The sequence below is a fragment of the Syngnathus scovelli genome, unplaced genomic scaffold, assembly GCF_024217435.2.
Source record: "Syngnathus scovelli strain Florida unplaced genomic scaffold, RoL_Ssco_1.2 HiC_scaffold_28, whole genome shotgun sequence".
In the NCBI taxonomy this organism is placed as follows: Eukaryota; Metazoa; Chordata; class Actinopteri; order Syngnathiformes; family Syngnathidae; genus Syngnathus; species Syngnathus scovelli.
The window spans coordinates 1,154,853-1,174,627 of NW_026061370.1; the positions used below are offsets into that span (position 1 = coordinate 1,154,853).

The 19,775-nt window shown below is 42.3% G+C and overlaps 1 long non-coding RNA gene across 1 annotated transcript; it reads left to right on the plus strand.

The window, feature by feature from the left end:
- The first annotated feature begins 980 nt into the window (after positions 1–980).
- On the plus strand, positions 981–1,515 carry LOC137839956 (uncharacterized). The gene is made up of 3 exons (XR_011086346.1): positions 981–1,088; positions 1,266–1,312; positions 1,436–1,515. It is a non-coding gene; the product is annotated as an uncharacterized lncRNA (long non-coding RNA).
- Positions 1,516–19,775: the final 18,260 nt, after the last annotated feature.

A 19,775-nucleotide genomic window follows, 5' to 3' on the forward strand; every position in this document is an offset into this window, starting at 1 on the left:
GGTCAAAAGCGCATGTGGTGAAATTCCACAAAGTAGGATGGGCAAACACATTTCTTTAAACTATGAGTGTCAATTGGGCTCTCGAAATGGCAGGGAAAAGATGCACAGCAAAACGAAAATACGTAGATGAACACAGGACGTTTTAATCAGAGTGGGAAAGTTTCTATTTTTTGTTGAACGTGATGGCAAACCATTCTGCCTGATATGTCAGACCTCAGCGCATTTCAAAGATTCAAATCTTCAGCGCCATGCACTTCAGCTCACTCCATGCTAACATTGATCAGGCGTCGAACCCGCAACATCATGCTTAAGAGGTGGCCATGCTAACCAGTGCGCCATTATGTCAACGCATAATAACTGTAAGTCTACTGATCAAAACAGCGGTTACTATATGACGTCGCTACGTCGTGGTCACGTGACGCAGACAAGACGTCAATGGACGTGGGCAGAGTTAACTTGTTTAAAAGGGAGTGGGCAGAAGAAATATTTAATTTATTTAAATCTATTTTGAGTGCACACCATTATGCCAATGCATAACAACTGTAAATCTACTAAACAAAACAGCGGTTGCTATATGACATCTGCCACGTCGTGGTCACGTGACATACGTGACGTCGATGGGCGTAACTTTCGCCGGAATTCAAATCCGCGGGGAGAGTTAACTTGTTTAAAAGAGAGTGGGCAGAAGAATTATTTAATTTATTTAAATCTATTTGGTGTGTGCGCCATTATGTCAATGCATAACAACTGTAAGTCTACTAAACAAAACAGCGGTTGCTATATGACGTCTGCCACGTCGTGGTCACGTGACGCGGACGTGACGTCGACGCCTACTTTACATCCCACCGATCACAGGACCCCTCGGCTGCATAACCGTGCCCCCTTCCCAACCAATCGGATTTGCTATACGCGAAAACGACGCCAATGGAAAGAGCTTCCGCCCAAATTTAAATCCGTGGGCGTGGCTCGCAGCAGGAAGTAGGAAAACGGCGGCGATGTTGACAAAGACACAGCGGATGGTAACATACGACTAACAAGAGAAATATTTTTATTTTCTGCTTGCAACTGGACCGTCCAGAGCGTACACGGTAAGTACAACTCATCGTTTTTAAAAAGAAGTACTTTTGTTGCCCTGAAAAGCGAGTGAGCGTGGCGTTTGTGGGGGACGTCGAATTTCGACGATTCTTTCTGGTCAACGGTTGTAAATGATTGTGTTGATTAAAAAAGAAAACTTGATGTAACTCTACTTTTAACTGCCGTTTCAGATAGATTTGGAATTGCATCACATCCAATTTTGCCTAGAGCGTACACGGTAAGTAACACTCATTGTGTTTAAGGAGATTTACGTTTGTAATAGCAGAAGTGTAGGCGCGTTGCGTTGTACGTGTGAAAATTGGTCGAGGCGAAATGTTAATGTTTAATTTCATTCCTTTAGGTTCCACGGTGTTTGTTGGCTGCAAGTTTTCCACTGCAAGAAGAGGCTCGTATCATTGACCAGGAGCGAGCTACAATGGTGAGTAGCCATAACATTTATGTTAAACACTTCCTATTTCATGTCTAACAGTACTTGATTTAACAAATAACCATAAATAAATACAGTGTGGGCACTGAAGTTAACATATGTGATTATACTGCCTAATCTGTCACCGAGTAGATTGTTGCAAAGTAATATAAGATCCAAAGTTGTAATTCAGAATAGTTTTCAAAAGAAGGCCATTAGAATTATATACAAGTCTGATTACCCTGAACAAGCTATTAATTAAATCACAAATTCTTCAATTCAAAGATTTGGTAGATTATCAGACAAATAATGTCTAACAGTAATTGATTTAACACATCACGATAAGTAGATTGAGTGTGGGCACTCTCAAGTTAACATATGTGATTATACTGCCTAATCTGTTACAGAGTATGTTGTTGCCAAGTAATGTAGAATAGATCCAAAGTAGTAATCCAGAATAGTTTTGAAGAGGCCATTAGAATGATAAACAAATCTGATTACCTTGAACATAATAACAAGCTAAGTGTTTAATATGTCCTATGAAGTCAAAATTGGGCACCATCATGTGGTGAAATTTGGAATTGCATCACATCCAATTTTGCCTGGGAACAAACAGATTACATAAATCTTAGTTTTGAATAAACCACTCCTTCTCAAACAAGTAAACTCTGCCCATTTTGCGCAGTAGATGTTCTGTTAATATCTAGTATTTATACAAAGTCATAATTTAAATTGCTTTCAACCTTCATTCATCGGTTCAACCAACATTACTCGCTCTTATTACCAACTTGTATTGATTTAACTAAGCGTTTAATACTTCCTATCAGGTCTCAAATCGAGATTTGGCAAAATACAATTTCAGCAAATCCAATTTTGCCAGGGAACAAAAATAGATTAAATAAACTAAATAAGTCCTCTTCCCATTAAATAAATCAGAAAAGTCTGTCTTGTAACCAGTCCTCTTCAAACAAGTAAAGTCTGCCCATTTTGTGCCGTAGATTTTGTGTCTATGCCTAGTATTTAAACAAAATCATAATTTAAACGACTTCTTTCCTTCATTCACTTTGGAAATTTGGAATTGCAGCAAATCGAATTTTGCCAGGGAACAAAAATAGATCAATTAAACTAAATAAGTCTTCTTCCCATTAAATAAATTAAAAAAGTCTGTCTTGTAACCAGTCCTTTTCAAACAAGTAAAGTCTGCCCATTTTGTGCCGTCGATTTTGTGTTTATGCCTAGTATTTATACAAAATCATAATTTAAAGGACTTCATTCCTTCATTCACTTTGGAAATTTGGAATTGCAGCACATCAAATTTTGCCTGGGAAGAAAAGTAGATTAAATAAATTTAATAAGTCTTACTACTTCCCATTAAATAAATTAAATACGTCTTACTTGTTTCCACTCCTTTTCAAAACAGTAGTTTAAAACGAGGGCCCTTCACTCAATCTTTAACCTCAACCCCGCACGTTGTGTTGTATCTGTGAATGTTGGTTGTGGCCAAATGATAGTTTTCTTTCATTCGTTTAGGTTCCAAGAAAACTTGATGTAACTTGTCAAACGCACCTCTTGTATTAAGGTGCCCCCGGCTTCCCAGTAACGGGTTTATTTTAGCCGGGTTCGGAGATTCGTCCGTAATCTAACCACCCGAGTTAAATTAACTCCTCCGGAATCAATCTAATTTCTGTACGACGCCAATCCCTCTCAAGTCACCCGAAGCGCGTGCCGAGTAACTCAATTCGAGGCAGGACTTCGAAGTGACCGCATCGTATTGATGGCTCCCCGCTAATGTTTGAAGTTCTTATTCGTTACGGATATTTTTTAGATGTCTTTGTTAAGACCTCAGGGATTCGTTTGTATAGCGCACCCAAGCACTAGTTTTGCCGAAGTAAATGTTCATACGGGTCCGTTCCACTTGGTCGCTCATGCAGCGAGCCGACCAACTTTTTTATTCGAAAGAGAATCGAATTAATAAAAGTGTGACAATAATAGCATTTAAGAAGAAAATTAATGCCCTTTATATTATTAATTCTAACTTCGTATACGTAGACCTAGCACTTGACCGTCGGAGTTCTTCACCCCACTTAATTGCTTCGAAGAGAATAGCGACTTTCTTACCGAATAAAATGTCGTGCTGTCTTTAGATTTGCCCAATAATTAATTTGGAAGGCAAGTCTATTTTTTGATCGTGTCCTATTTAACTTTTGACGCGGCCCGACAAAAGGGGAACTGGGCCGCGCCCGACGGACAATCGAAATATTTTTATTCTCCTCCAACTCCACTGATTTATTTCAGCCGTCGTCATTAATTTATTTAGAAGAAGTAAATTTCCAACAATTCACTTCTAACAAAATCCACTCCTCCTTTAAATATTTACGAAAGTTATTTAATTCTCTAACTGGCTCAGAGTTACTTTTTACACGGCCCGTCAAAAAAGGGGAACTGAGCCGCGCCCGACGAAAAGGGGAAGCGGGCCTGAGCCTTTCAAATAGTCAAACAACTTTTCGTTCTACACAAAACCAATAATCTGATTTAAACACTTCCTTTAATTTTATTCAGACGAAACAACTTTCGAACAGATCGAAATTCACTCGTGGCTCAAATAACTACGGAAGTTATTTAAGTCTCTAACTTGTTCGGAGTTCCTTTTTACGCGGCCCGTCAAAAAGGGGAAGCGGGCCTGAGCCTTCGGTTGCATATTTAGTACAAATCCGCGCACAACGAAGTAAGTAATATACAAAACACATTTATTAAAGAAACATGAAATAGAATTACAAATCTCAATTACTCCAGAAACTGAACAATTTCACTCACTGATACCCGTGTTAATAAAATCATTCGATCCCAGAACAATTCGATTGCAAAACACAGTTCATAAAAAAGGGAAGAGGTAAATACCAGTTGCGTGCTATTTTTGGTGGAAGCAAAGTCGAGTGATCAGTTCGATCTTGCTTCTAAAATCCAAATTAGAGAAACAGGCTGGCCACGAGGAAGCCGGCGGCCCGATGACTATTCCCCCCTCTCGCTAAAATACATAAAAACGGTCATCCTCACCAATTTCTCGTTTAAAGTTGTCCAGTCCAATTTTTAGGAGTAAATCCAAGTTAATTTCAGTCCAGTGATCCTGCGTCTCACACAAAAATCTTTGGGACTTTGGAAAAAATCTTGAAACTCCTCCGGGCCTCTTCACGTATCAGAGCTCTTTTGGGGGGAAAAGCCTTGAAGCTTCTCCAGCAGGACCTTTTATAGACCTCTCCGTCTCCCCCCTCCCCTTTCTTTTCTCCGGTACTTTCCCTATAGGGTAAGACTGCCCAGTTTTCTCACGCGTATAGAAGGGACTGTCCAGCTTTCTCACGCCTATAGAGGGAACTGGCCAGTTTCCCACGCCCCTATAGCAGGGAACAGGCCTGCCTCCCCACCCTTTGTTATCTGTGGCCTTCAGCCGCTGTTTCCGCCCTGACCACGCAGTACTTTCCACCAAATGCACAGCTAGTGGTAAAACCTTTCACTTCCCCTTTTCACCTTTGACCTACTTTCTGTTACATGAATTGTGTCACGCCACTATTCCCATAGTGACGGGTTTCTTGATCAAATTGACAAATAATATTGCTTAAAGCGGTTACAGAATACATTTTTAGCCAAGCAAAGAAATAAAAAAATAAAAACCACATAATAAAAATTTCATTTGTGCCTCCATGCGTGACTTACACTCTGACACCGTGTTCCTCTTTTCTATTTTAACTGGTCTGGCTTATTCTGGCCCCTCTTTTGGTCTCATGTTTTGGTCTGGCGCCATCTTTTGGACAAATTTGGAATTTTAGCTCTGTCAATTTATCCCTGTGAACAATCCATATTCTACCCTTTGGACCATCTCTACCCCCATGTTACACGACAAACTCTACTTTTAACTGCCGTTTCAGATAAGCGGGTATTACGTCGCAGTCATGTGCCGCGGATATGACGTAATTGCCGGAACCTCCGCCAAAATTCAAATCTGTTGGCGCGATGGCCGTGAGCCACTGAGCAGCGACGATTATCAACAGAAATATCTTTATTTTCTGCTTGCAACTGGACCGTCTAGAGCGTACACGGTAAGTAACACTCATTGTGTTTAAGGAGATTTACGTTTGTAATAGCAGAAGTGTAGCCGCGTTGCGTTGTACGTGTGAAAATTGGTCGAGGCGAAATGTTAATGTTTAATTTCATTCCTTTAGGTTCCACGGTGTTTGTTGGCTGCAAGTTTTCCACTGCAAGAAGAGGCTCGTATCATTGACCAGGAGCGAGCTACAATGGTGAGTAGCCATTACATTTATGTTAAACACTTCCTATTTCATGTCTAACAGTACTTGATTTAACAAATAACCATAAATAAATAGTGTGGGCACTGAAGTTAACATATGTGATTATACTGCCTAATCTGTCACCGAGTAGATTGTTGCAAAGTAATATAAGATCCAAAGTTGTAATTCAGAATAGTTTTCAAAAGAAGGCCATTAGAATTATATACAAGTCTGATTACCCTGAACATAACAACAAGCTATTAATTAAATCACAAATTCTTCAATTCAAAGATTTGGTAGATTATCAGACAAATAATGTCTAACAGTAATTGATTTAACACATCACGATAAGTAGATTGAGTGTGGGCACTCTCAAGTTAACATATATGATTATACTGCCTAATCTGTTACAGAGTATGTTGTTGCCAAGTAATGTAGAATAGATCCAAAGTAGTAATCCAGAATAGTTTTGAAGAGGCCATTAGAATAATAAACAAATCTTGTTAGAGATTTGCTCACTCCAACTTATTTTGCAAGAACCACACGGAAAACAAGGCAAGTTCTTTTAGATACCTGCAGGTGGAGAGTTCACTCGTTGAAGGAATGAAGTCTAAAAGTCTCCTCCCTGCAAGGGCATATTTATTAGGAAGAACAGAGTGGGGGTGGGAGTGGACAGGTTTGGTGAACCCCCGGCCTCTGATAAGATCAGAGCAGGGGGTGTTTTACACTATTGTGGGAAACAGACTCTGCATTGTGAGGGCCAGACGTGATTGATTTAATTATTACATTGTGAGGGCCAGACGTGATTGATTTAATCATTACAGTCTACATTCCAACATAATCATAGGATCAAACTAACCTGAAAACCCTAACATCTCCCTCCTGATTTATCATATGATTATGCCACCCCAAACAACAACGATAAGCAAGAGAAAAAAAAACATATATACGTATAATGAAGAAAGTAGAATGGTAAAAATAAAAACAACAAACCATGATAGCAACACCTTCCAGTGAAGATGAGGCATTACCTCAAACTTATTGTGTAAGCGAAAAACCTGCTGGCCAGATGTTACTAGCAGGAAAATTCTTACACGGTCCCTTTGCCTAAGACGACCAGAATGCTATCAATAAAAAATAAAAAGAAAAACACAGAAACAGTACATCATTGTATCCATCACTTGTGAAGCTTTTCGATGGTCAAATCAACAAGTTTCCGTAATACATGCTCAACAGAACAGCATCTACGCAATCCACGTCTCATTATCATTATCACAACTGTCACGTCTAAGAAGTTGTATATGTGCCCGTGTTTTCGTCAGCTGATGATGTTCTAGTCTGTAGGTGAGGTCTGTCACACACACTGGCGCACACACTCGTGTCCAGTTGGCAGGCAGCATCGGACAACTCCTGTGACCACAAAACCATGATCCGTACTGAACAGGCACGTGCACTCATAGGATGCAGGTGAGGCAGTGCCTCTGAACTTCTGGATGAAGTAGGTCCCGTCCGATGGTGCAGCCATGTTGGTAGTAGAGCCCTTACACCTTGAAAACGGCTCTCTCATCCTGGCACACAGCGGTGATGTCCAAAGCTCCCATCCAGTTTCCTCCTGGAGAGCAGTCGTCGTTAATGCATTTGTGGGTCCTGCAACCTTGGGTGCAACATGTGTAGTCAGCAAGACTTGGAATGGTCCCTCCCGTCGTGGCTGGCCCAGTTCCTTCCTTTGATGACCTCGATGTAGACCCAGTCTCCTGGATTGATGGGGTTGTCGACCTGTGAGGAGGAAAGATCAAGCGGCAGTAAATTTGTCTTTGACACAGTTTGAGCGTCCTGATCATATAATCTGCCAAGGACTGCTCTTCATCTGTTGTTTGCAACTCTCGTAGTCAATTGTAGTGCCCATTTAACTGGCAAATAGGAATGTTTGCGGGAAGAGTTTGAACACTTCCTAATGATTCCCTTTAACCAAAAACTATTTATGACAGGGGCGTTCCCATTTATTGCCTCCTGGTTTAAAAGAGATTGTCTTATCCATGCCTTCTTTGTCCTCACACACTCGCACCCACACAGGGTGTGAACACACACACACACACACACACACACACACACACACACACACACACACACACACACACACACACACACACACACGCACCCACGCAGACAAAGAGATTCTAATCCATCTCTCATGTAGCTTCTCTTGATAGAATCTCCTATTGGTAAATGTATAGCAGACGTTTTAGCATATAATCCCATACTCTGCTCTCTCACTTCTACTTTTTCATGTCGGTGCAGTCGTAGGTGGCCCCTATTGCAGTCATTGTCTTGTTAACTGTCGCCTTGTGACTCCTATGCATGACTGTGTGAATGTCAAAAATTGAACGTACCTAACTTTCTGACCATCCAACCTCCACTGTGGTATAAAAAAAACTTACTATTGTATTGAGTAGGTACATCGAGCAACCTAGCTTCCTCCTGACTGCCAAATGTCCTGTTCTAAAATTTATATAACTCGACCTCTACGTCTTAAGCTTGATGAGCCAAAATATAAGATCTTGCTCTTGTTTCCTACCGTTTTAGCCTATTTGTTTTATCCAAATCCGTTCAATCTCTGATTATAATCTGTAGCCCTACGTATTTTTCAAATTTTTATTTATTTATTTATCAAATCTCCTCAGTTCTGTCAAACTCAGTGCACAATGAACCTCCCTTCCACTTTGAACCAAGCTTCACCAAATTTGGGAACGCCGTAGCAAGGAGTGCGATTTGGTTGTCAGACACTCCAAGTCCATATCTTTTTGCCGCACTTCACCCTATCAAGTTGGTGTTCTTTTGTTGTTGCTTCAGAGCGACCCCATCCATCACTCTTGAATGAGTCCATTGTTCAAATGAGTCAATTTTCATCATTGTGAGTTCCTCCGCTTTTCACTGTCTTTTCTCGTCCCCGAGGATGTTGTATTTCCTCTGGAGTGTACTTGTCCTCCTCCAAGCACAACAGCAGTCTTTTCTTGTCCTTCGCCAAAGGTCAAAGGTGCTTCAGAGCCAGGCACCATTTTGTGGTTGTTCACGGCTGCAGGCGAAGACTCGGATTGGGTTTCAGGGGCCCTGACACTGAGAATGACAGGCTGGTTTGAACACTTGTAAGACTATCTCCAAATGTAGCTGCTTCCATCAATTTGCTGGTAATGTTTGTTTACCAAACTTCAAATTCTTCTAATAACAGCGGTCTCGTTTTTATATCGTAAATCCTGCAACTCATCCTATTTTTGAGCTACATTTTATCTATAGTTCCAATTTAATCAGACAGTATGTTGTCTTCAGTATCATTATTGAAAACCAACTCATCGAGGTCTGCTTTCCACATCAAGCCCTGATCTGTATGTCTTGACCTATCACATGTTATTGTCATGCTTGCTCAAAAATGTGACTTAGAGTATGGTGCTGTGAATTCTCAATCTCCCCAATGAAATTGGATCCCACCTCGTAGTTCTTATCGTTCACATGTTCCTGTTAGCCTGCAATTGTCCAAATCAAAAATGTTTTCTTTTAACTGTCTTTCTTTTGAACCTCTAAATCTCTCGTGTTGCTAACCTATCTACACCAGAACAAAAAAATTACCACAATATAACACCAAATGTATTCGAAAATTCATTGTCATAAAGTGTTGTATTATTACTATCTTCCACTATCTGTCCTACTCACTCCCCCCCTTTTTGAGGCCTGGCAACGCCCATGCCTCACACCTTGACAAACTTTTTGGGAGAATGTGTTCTTTACTACATACGATTCCATCATTATTTAATTTGACTTTCTTTCCAAAACGCTTCTCAATTTCTCAGTTCACACATCTTCTACATGTGTTACTGGTTCTCCATTTTTTTTTCTAGTTAATTATCAATCCAAAAGCTACGTGTTTCTTCCTAACATTCAACCTGCTCAAAATCACTCTTTCATCAAAGTCGCTCTACTAATTCTCTATAGTAGTCGCCAACGACTTCAACCATTCAACCTGTAATTTCTTTTCATTCAGGCTATCATTCATCAATGTTCATTTGCATCTCACACGCAGTCTCCAAAAAGGAGTCTTTCTATCACATTGGTCCCAATTCATCCAAGCTCACCACACAACATTCATATATCATTTTCAACTTAGGTTTCCTGGTAGAACAATCCACCAATTCAAAAAAACTTAACTAAAACAAACAATTGGCAAATTAATCTGAAGTTTTTCTTTGTTTTTAAATTTGAAGAACTCAATCTCTCAGATTTAGCTTGCATTTAGAATTTTATATAATCTTATAACACAACCAATCAATTATTCCAATTAAATGTAGCATTGCAAAATCTTAAATTCACAATTTAGCTTCTTCCAATTGCTGAAAGCATGTTCTGTCATTTCTGTTCTGCGGTGCAAATTGGATAGACCACAGTCTAGCAAAATTTTTTTTATACCAAAACTTTAGCCAATGTTCATCATTTTAACATATACGCACACACATGCACAGCTCTCGCATGCAAAAGGTAGTTCCCAGCAACAATGATTCGTCACAGGCTGGCCATTTCCTGTGGTCGATCATGAGCTGGTCCCTCCCATGCACACGAGGACAGCACATTCTAATTTTATTTATTTATCTTCTAGAAGCAAGTTGCATTTCTTTACCACTTGATTTGCATATTTTAACTTCAGTGTAACACAATTTGAGCTCTAGTCATTTGTAATTTGGGCATACAAACAGCATTGTCATACTTCTTGGATGGACAAGACTTCTAATAATCTAAAAAAAAAATTCTAATAATCTGACAATGACATGTTTTGCTGTCATATGGGCATCTATTCTTTCTTTCTCTGTATGAGCATAAGCGGTCAAAGAGGAGGAAGCTTGTCATGCTAAAAATTTGGCTTCTCCTCTGCTCCTTCCTCCACCCTTTGATTGATATTGTTTTGCAAAACGACACACTCTTGCTAAGTGTCCTCGTTTCCCACAGTTCCAACAGTTGTCAGAATCTCGTGGGGGTTTTGAATTATATGGCGGCCTGCGACCTTGTTGGCCTCTACCTCTCCCTCTGCCTAGCTGGGACCCTTGGAAGAAGACTGTTGTATCTTCATCTAGTTCATCATCATCATTATCTAGATGAAATACATCAGAACTTTTGCCTTTTTTGATCACTTTTCCAGCATGTCTGGCCCATTGCATAGTTGTTGTCACACTTGCAACATCCACTTCCACCAAATGTTTCCTCACCCAGTTGCCTATTTCAGGGCGGAAATTAGTGAGGAGCGCATTTTTAAGCTGTTGTTGATAAGCACTCTCAGCTGTATCATTGAATGGGATGCCACTATGCACCCTGAATTCTTTTTCAAATCTCAAACGAAAATCATCAGTATCTTCGCCAAGCTTCTGTTTTATTCCTGCCAAATGACCATAATTCGCTCGTCTTTGAAATATAGTTCGCACTCTTTGCACAAGACCATTCCATTGTGCTGCATACTCCCCTCCCAATTGATTTCCCTCAACGGGATAGGGAAAAGGCCCTTGATTATTTCTACCTGTATAATTTCCCCTAACCTTTGCCCAGTCTTTTCCCAAGGAGGACATTGCAGCTTCTCCTGCCTCATGTCCATTCAGTCTATAGGAATGTATAATTCCAGCCATGTCCTCTGCCCATATAGCTGGGTCTTCAGCAACAGGGGTAACCCCTTCAACAGCTTTTCTTGCCTCTTCCAAAGTCCATGGCCGGAAAACATATGTATGTGGGAGTTGGCCTTCCCCTACATTAGGGTTTGGCACCTGTATCATTGGGCACACATCAACCTTGTCCAAATTTTGAGAAAATCTAGCAGCAGTGGTCAAACTTCTTGTTTGTACAGGACTTCTAGTAATGTGACCCTGACTTCTTTTGTTGTTATATGGGGGGGGCTGCAGGTTTGTTAAGCTTGGATACAAGTTTTGTGTGCGAGCGGAAGGCCCCTCTTGCTCCTCTGCTCGAGCTGCGCCTTCAGCGTCGGCGGGAGCCGTGGCCGCGGCAGTGCGCCTGCGCACTCCGGCCTCATTGTCTTCCGGCCTGACAAACATAGTCTCAGCCTCATCACCTTTCATCTTTCTATCTTTTGTCTTTTGGATTTGTTCTTTTCGCTCTTGTGAAGCTTTCAACCACACTTTAGCACAATCCAATTCTCTTTCTTTTCTTTTCTTTTGCAGTCCATTTTTCTTTTTATCCACACTCTCTTCCAAAACATCAACAACTATCTTCCACACTTCAACTCTCAACTTCCCTTCTACTCCATACTTTTTCTTCCACTTCGGCATATATTGCATGCAATTAAGAAATCTACTCGCCATGTACTTCTCATCTCCGTCAAGAGGCAGAGATTTACCGTTTTTATTTCCCATCTTAATTTTAGTAGCTTAAGGTTTTACAATTTTTTTTCAATTTTTTTTTTTTTTTCTTTGAGGATCCTCAATGCAGGTTTAAATTGACCTTTCAACAAATCACTAGCCTGTATCAATGCTAGAACTGCTTCTTAGTCAACTTATCCTACCAGTCACACACTCAATCACACAAACTCCAGCGCTTTTTTAGGCCTATCCAGGGATGGGTGTAAACCCTCCCAAACAGCTTTGGAAAAACGGACAAAAGAAAAAATCTACGCCCTTCTTCAATTAAGAAAAAGAAGCTCTGTTTTTCTTAGCCCGTTTCTTCCATTGGGGCTTGAACCCAAGCTATTCTTTGGCTTGGAAAAACATACAAAGAAAAATCTACGCCCTTCTTTGATTAACAAAAAAGAAGCTCCGTGTTTCTTAGCACGTTCCTTCCACTGGGACTTTAACCCAAGCCAGATCCCTCAGCTCGGAAAAACAGACAAAGAAGAGTCTACACACTTCTTCGATGAACGAAAAAGAAGCTCTGCCTTTCTTAGCCTGTTTCTTCCACTGGGACTTGAACCCAAGCTATCTCCCGTGCACCTCTATGTGTTACGCGTTTAACAACACAACACAATTTCAAGCCTTTAACTTACTTGTCCCCTGGTTCGTTGCACTGCCGGGTCCCGTCAATCCACCTCTGTCAGACGAAGGCAGACCTAAGATGCTGGCCCAGCGAAGAATTTCCTTCCCAGGTCTTTCTTTACCAGGTCCGGCTAGTGGACGCTGGCCCGTCGACGGTGTACAGCGCGTCGTCCTCCGTCAGCCAGATGATGGGTATGAGGGTCCCGGGTTTCGGCACCAAAATGTTAGAGATTTGCTCACTCCAACTTATTTTGCAAGAACCACACGGAAAACAAGGCAAGTTCTTTTAGACACCTGCAGGTGGAGAGTTCACTCGTTGAAGGAATGAAGTCTAAAAGTCTCCTCCCTGCAAGGGCATATTTATTAGGAAGAACAGAGTGGGGGTGGGAGTGGACAGGTTTGGTGAACCCCCGGCCTCTGATAAGATCAGAGCAGGGGGTGTTTTACACTATTGTGGGAAACAGACTCTGCATTGTGAGGGCCAGACGTGATTGATTTAATTATTACATTGTGAGGGCCAGACGTGATTGATTTAATCATTACAGTCTACATTCCAACATAATCATAGGATCAAACTAACCTGAAAACCCTAACAAATCTGATTACCTTGAACATAATAACAAGCTAAGTGTTTAATATGTCCTATGAAGTCGAAATTGGGCACCGTCATGTGGTGAAATTTGGAATTGCATCACATCCAATTTTGCCTGGGAACAAACAGATTAAATAAATCTTAGTTTTGAATAAGCCACTCCTTCTCAAACAAGTAAACTCTGCCCATTTCGCGCAGTAGATGTTCTGTTAATATCTAGTATTTATAAATTGCTTTCAACCTTCATTCATCGGTTCAACCAACATTACTCGCTCTTACTACCAACTTGTATTGATTTAACTAAGCGTTTAATACTTCCTATCAGGTCTCAAGGCAAGATTTGGCAAAATACAGTTTCAGCAAATCCAATTTTGCCAGGGAACAAAAATAGATTAAATAAACTAAATAAGTCTTCTTCCCAATAAATAAATCAGAAAAGTCTGTCTTGTAACCAGTCCTCTTCAAACAAGTAAAGTCTGCCCATTTTGTGCCGTAGATTTTGTGTCCATGCCTTGTATTTAAACAAAATCATAATTTAAACGACTTCTTGCCTTCATTCACTTTGGAAATTTGGAATTGCAGCAAATCGAATTTTGCCAGGGAACAAAAATAGATCAATTAAACTAAGTCTTCTTCCCATTAAATAAATTAAAAAAGTCTGTCTTGTAACCAGTCCTTTTCAAACAAGTAAAGTCTGCCCATTTTGTGCCGTCGATTTTGTGTTAATGCCTAGTATTTATACAAAATCATAATTTAAAGGACTTCATTCCTTCATTCACTTTGGAAATTTGGAATTGCAGCACATCAAATTTTGCCTGGGAAGAAAAGTAGATTAAATAAATTTAATAAGTCTTACTACTTCCCATTAAATAAATTAAATACGTCTTACTTGTTCCCACTCCTTTTCAAAACCGTAGTTTAAAACGAGGGCCCTTCACTCAACCTTTAACCCTATTTATTCACCTTCTAGGCTAAGTGTTAAAGGCTAAGTGTTAAAGGCTAAGTGTTAAAGGCTAAGTGTTAAAGGCTAAGTGTTAAAGGCTAAGTGTTAGAGGCTAAGTGCCAGAGGCTAGGCGCCAGAGGCGAGTTTTTGTGGGCTGAAGTTTTAGTGGGGTTAGTGTGAATACAATCCAAAAGAATACAACAGAATACAATACAATAGAATATAATACATAGATTAAATTCAATAGCTCTTACTACTTCCCATTAAATAAATTGAATACGTCTTACTTGTTCCCAATCCTTTTCAAAAAAGTAGTTTAAAACGAGGGCCCTTCACTCAACCTTTAACCTCAACCCCGCACGTCACATTGTGTTGTATCTGTGAATGTTGGTTGTGGCCAACTGATAGTTTTCTTTCATTCGTTTAGGTTCCACAGTGTTTTTTTTGGCTATGTTTTCCACTTTCAGAAGGATGAAAATACAAAGTACAACGCTTGGACGTGGGCGAAGACGTCACCGGTGAGTCCTTCCTTCCTATTTATTTACCTTCTAGATGCTAGAGGCTAAGTGTTAGAGGCTAAGTGTTAGAGGCTAAGTGTTAAAGGCAACACAATACGAACAACACAACACAATACGAACAACTCAAAACAATATGAACAACACAATATGAACAACACAACACAATACGAACAACACAACACAATACGAACAACACAACACAATACGAACAACACAACACAATACGAACAACACAACACATTACGAACAACACAACACAATACGAACAACACAACGATACTGCACTGAACAACACGATACCGCACTGAGAAACACGATACCGCACTGAACAACACGATACCGCACTGAACAACACCATGCCGCACTGAACACCATGCCACACTGAACAACACCATCCCGCACTGAACAACACCATGCCGCACTAAACAACACCATGCCGCACTGAACAACACCATGCCTCACTGAACGACACCATGCCGCACTGAAAGACACCATGCCGCACTGAACGACACCATGCCGCACTGAAAGACACCATCCCGCACTGAACACCATGCCGCACTGAACAACACCATCCTGCACTGAACAACACCATCCCGCACTGAACAACACCATGCCGCACTGAACAACATTATGCCGCACTGAACAACATTATGCCTCACTGAACATTATGCCGCACTGAACAACACCATGCCGCACTGAACAACACCATGCCGCACTGAACAACACCATGCCGCACTGAACAACACCATGCCGCACTGAACAACACCATGCCGCACTGAACAACACCATGCCGCACTGAACAACATTATGCCGCACTGAACAACACCATGCCGCACTGAACAACACCATGCCGCACTGAACAACACCATCCTGCACTGAACAACACCATTCCGCATTGAACAACACCATCCCGCACTGAACAACACCATCCCGCACTGAACAACATTATGCCGCACTGAACAACATTATGCCGCACTGAACAACACCATGCCGCACTGAACAACACCATGCCGCACTGAACAACACCATGCCGCACTGAACAACACCATGCCGCACTGAACAACACCATGCCGCACTGAACAACATTATAACGCACTGAACAACACCATCCCGCACTGAACAACACCATCCCGCACTGAACAACACCATGCCGCACTAAACAACATTATGCCGCACTGAACAACATTATGCCGAAATGAACAACACCATGCCGCACTGAACAACACCATGCCGCACTGAACAACACCATGCCGCACTGAACAACACCATGCCGCACTGAACAACACGATCCCGCATTGAACACCATCCCGCACTGAACAACACCATGCCGCACTGAACAACACCATGCCGCACTGAACAACACCATGCCGCACTGAACAACACCATGCCGCACTGAACAACACCATTCCGCACTGAACAACACCATGCCGCACTGAACAACATTATGCTGCACTGAACAACACCATGCCGCACTGAACAACAACATGCCGCACTGAAAAACATTATGCCGCACTGAACAACACCATGCCGCACTGAACAACACCATCCCGAACTGAACAACACCATGCCGCATTGAACAACACCATGCCGCACTGAACAACACCATCCTGCACTGAACAACACCATCCCGCACTGAACAACACCATGCCGCACTGAACAACACCATGCCGCACTGAACAACACCATGCCGCAATGAACAACACCATCCCGCACTGAACATTATGCCGCACTGAACAACATTATGCCGCACTGAACAACATTATGCCGCACTGAACAACATTATGCCGCACTGAACAACATTATGCCGCACTGAACAACATTATGCCGCACTGAACAACACCATGCCGCACTGAACAACACCATGCCGCACTGAACAACACCATGCCGCACTGAACAACACCATGCCGCACTGAACAACACGATCCCGCATTGAACAACACCATGCCGCACTGAACAACACCATCCTGCACTGAACAACACCATCCCGCACTGAACAACACCATGCCGCACTGAACAACATTATGGCGCACTGAACAACATTATGCCGCACTGAACAACACCATGCCGCACTGAACAACACCATGCCGCACTGAACAACACCATGCCGCACTGAACAACACCATCCCGCACTGAACAACACCATGCCGCACTGAGCAACACCATGCCGCACTGAACAACACCATCCCGCACTGAACAACACCATGCCGCACTGAACAACACCATTCCGCACTGAACAACACCATGCCGCACTGAACAACATTACGCTGCACTGAACAACACCATGCCGCACTGAACAACACCATGCCGCACTGAACAACACCATGCCGCATTGAACAACACCATGCCGCATTGAACAACACCATGCCGCACTGAACAACACCATCCTGCACTGAACAACACCATGCCGCATTGAACAACACCATGCCGCACTGAACAACACCATCCTGCACTGAACAACACCATCCCGCACTGAACAACACCATCCCGCACTGAACAACACCATGCCGCACTGAACAACATTATGCCGCACTGAACAACATTATGTCGCACTGAACAACACCATGCCGCACTGAACAACACCATGCTGCACTGAACAACATTATGCCGCACTGAACAACACCATGCCGCATTGAACAACACCATGCCGCATTGAACAACACCATCCTGCACTGAACAACACCATCCTGCACTGAACAACACCATGCCGCACTGAACAACACCATGCCGCACTGAACAACACCATGCCGCACTGAACAACACCATGCCGCACTGAACAACATTATGCCGCACTGAACAACATTATGTCGCACTGAACAACACCATGCCGCACTGAACAACACCCTGCTGCACTGAACAACATTATGCCGCACTGAAAAACACCATGCCGCACTGAACAACACCATCCCGCACTGAACAACACCATGCCGCATTGAACAACACCATGCCGCACTGAACAACACCATGCTGCACTGAACAACACCATGCTGCACTGAACAACACGATCCTGCATTGAACAACACCATGCCGCACTGAACAACACCATCCTGCACTGAACAACACCATCCTGCAATGAACAACACCACCCCGTACTGAACAACACGATCCCGCATTGAACAACACCATCCCACACTGAACAACACCATGCCGCACTGAACAACACCATTCCGCACTGAACAACACCATGCCGCACTGAACAACACCATGCCGCACTGAACAACACCATGCCGCACTGAACAACACCATGCCGCATTGAACAACACCATGCCGCACTGAACAACACCATCCTGCACTGAACAACACCATGCCGCATTGAACAACACCATGCCGCACTGAACAACACCATCCTGCACTGAACAACACCATCCCGCACTGAACAACACCATGCCGCACTGAACAACATTATGGCTTACTGAACAACATTATGCCGCACTGAACAACACCATGCCGCACTGAACAACACCATGCCGCACTGAACAACACCATGCCGCACTGAACAACACTATGCCGCACTGAACAACATTATGCCGCACTGAACAACACCATGCCGCACTGAACAACACCATGCCGCACTGAACAACACCATGCCGCACTGAACAACACGACGTCGCACTGAACAACACGACGCCGCACAGAACAACACGACGCCGCACAGAATAACACAATACCGCACAGAACAACACAATACCGCACAAACAGTTTTAGATAATATTACGTCGCAGTCATGTGACGCGGACATGACGTCAATAGGCGGAACTCACGGCAAAATTATAATCAGTGGGCGTGGCTTGCAACAGGAAGTAGGAAAGCGGCAATTCTGGCAAACAAGACACAGCGGTTAGTAACACGATGACTTACAAGGCAAATATTTTTGTTTTCAGCTTGCAACTTGACCGTCTAGAGCGTACAAGGTAATTACAACTGTTTTTTTTTAGCCCTGAAAAGCGAGGGAGTGTGGCGTTTGGGAGGAATGTCGAACTCGGCGTCTGCTTCCAGCCACAGACGCCAAATTTCGACGATTATTTCGACTGGTCAACGGTTGTAAATTATTGCGTTGACTAAAAACTTTATTTAACTCTACTCTTAACTTTGCCGTTTCAGATATGCGGGTATTACACCGCGGAAATGACGTCAATAGGCTGAACTCTCGCCAAAATTCAAATCTGTGGGCGCAATGGCCTTGAGCGAGACACCGGATACAAACACGACGATTATCAACAGAAATATCTTTATTTTCTGCTTGCAAGTGGACCGTCTAGAGCGTACACGGTAAGTACAACTCATTGTGTTTAAAAAGATTTACGTTTGTGTAGTTTGCGTTGCGTTGTATCTGTGAATGTTGGTTTAGGCTAAATGTTAATGTTTAATTTCATTCCTTTAGGTTCCACGGTGTTTGTTGGCTGTATGTTTTCCACTGCAAGAAGAGGCTCGTATCATTGACCAGCAGGAGCTACAATGGTGAGTACCCCTTTCGTCTTCCATTTATGTTAAACACTTCCTATTTCATGTCTAACAGTACTCGATTTAACAAATAACCATAAATAAATACAGTGTGGGCAGTCACGTTAACATATGTGATTATCCTGCCTAATATGTTTATCACAAATATGTCACTAATCACTAATATGTTTATTTGTTTATCACAACACCTTTGGACCTTCAGCAATCGATTATTTCCCTTCATCTACATAGAGACAGAACGATGGTGTCTTAAACATCTCATTCATTTCACCAAATAACTTCACGCAGGTGGATAACGGCCGTCTCGGTCACGCTATGTTGCGTGATGCAGTTTTGAAGAACCAAATGCATTTATTCAATGAATAAGTCAAGCTAGTTCTATGTTTATGATGTTGTAAGTTACGGTACCGATTGAAGTTGAGTTCGAAGCCAGTGGAAAACAGCGCTGCGTTTGTGCTCTCCAGGTACAAATG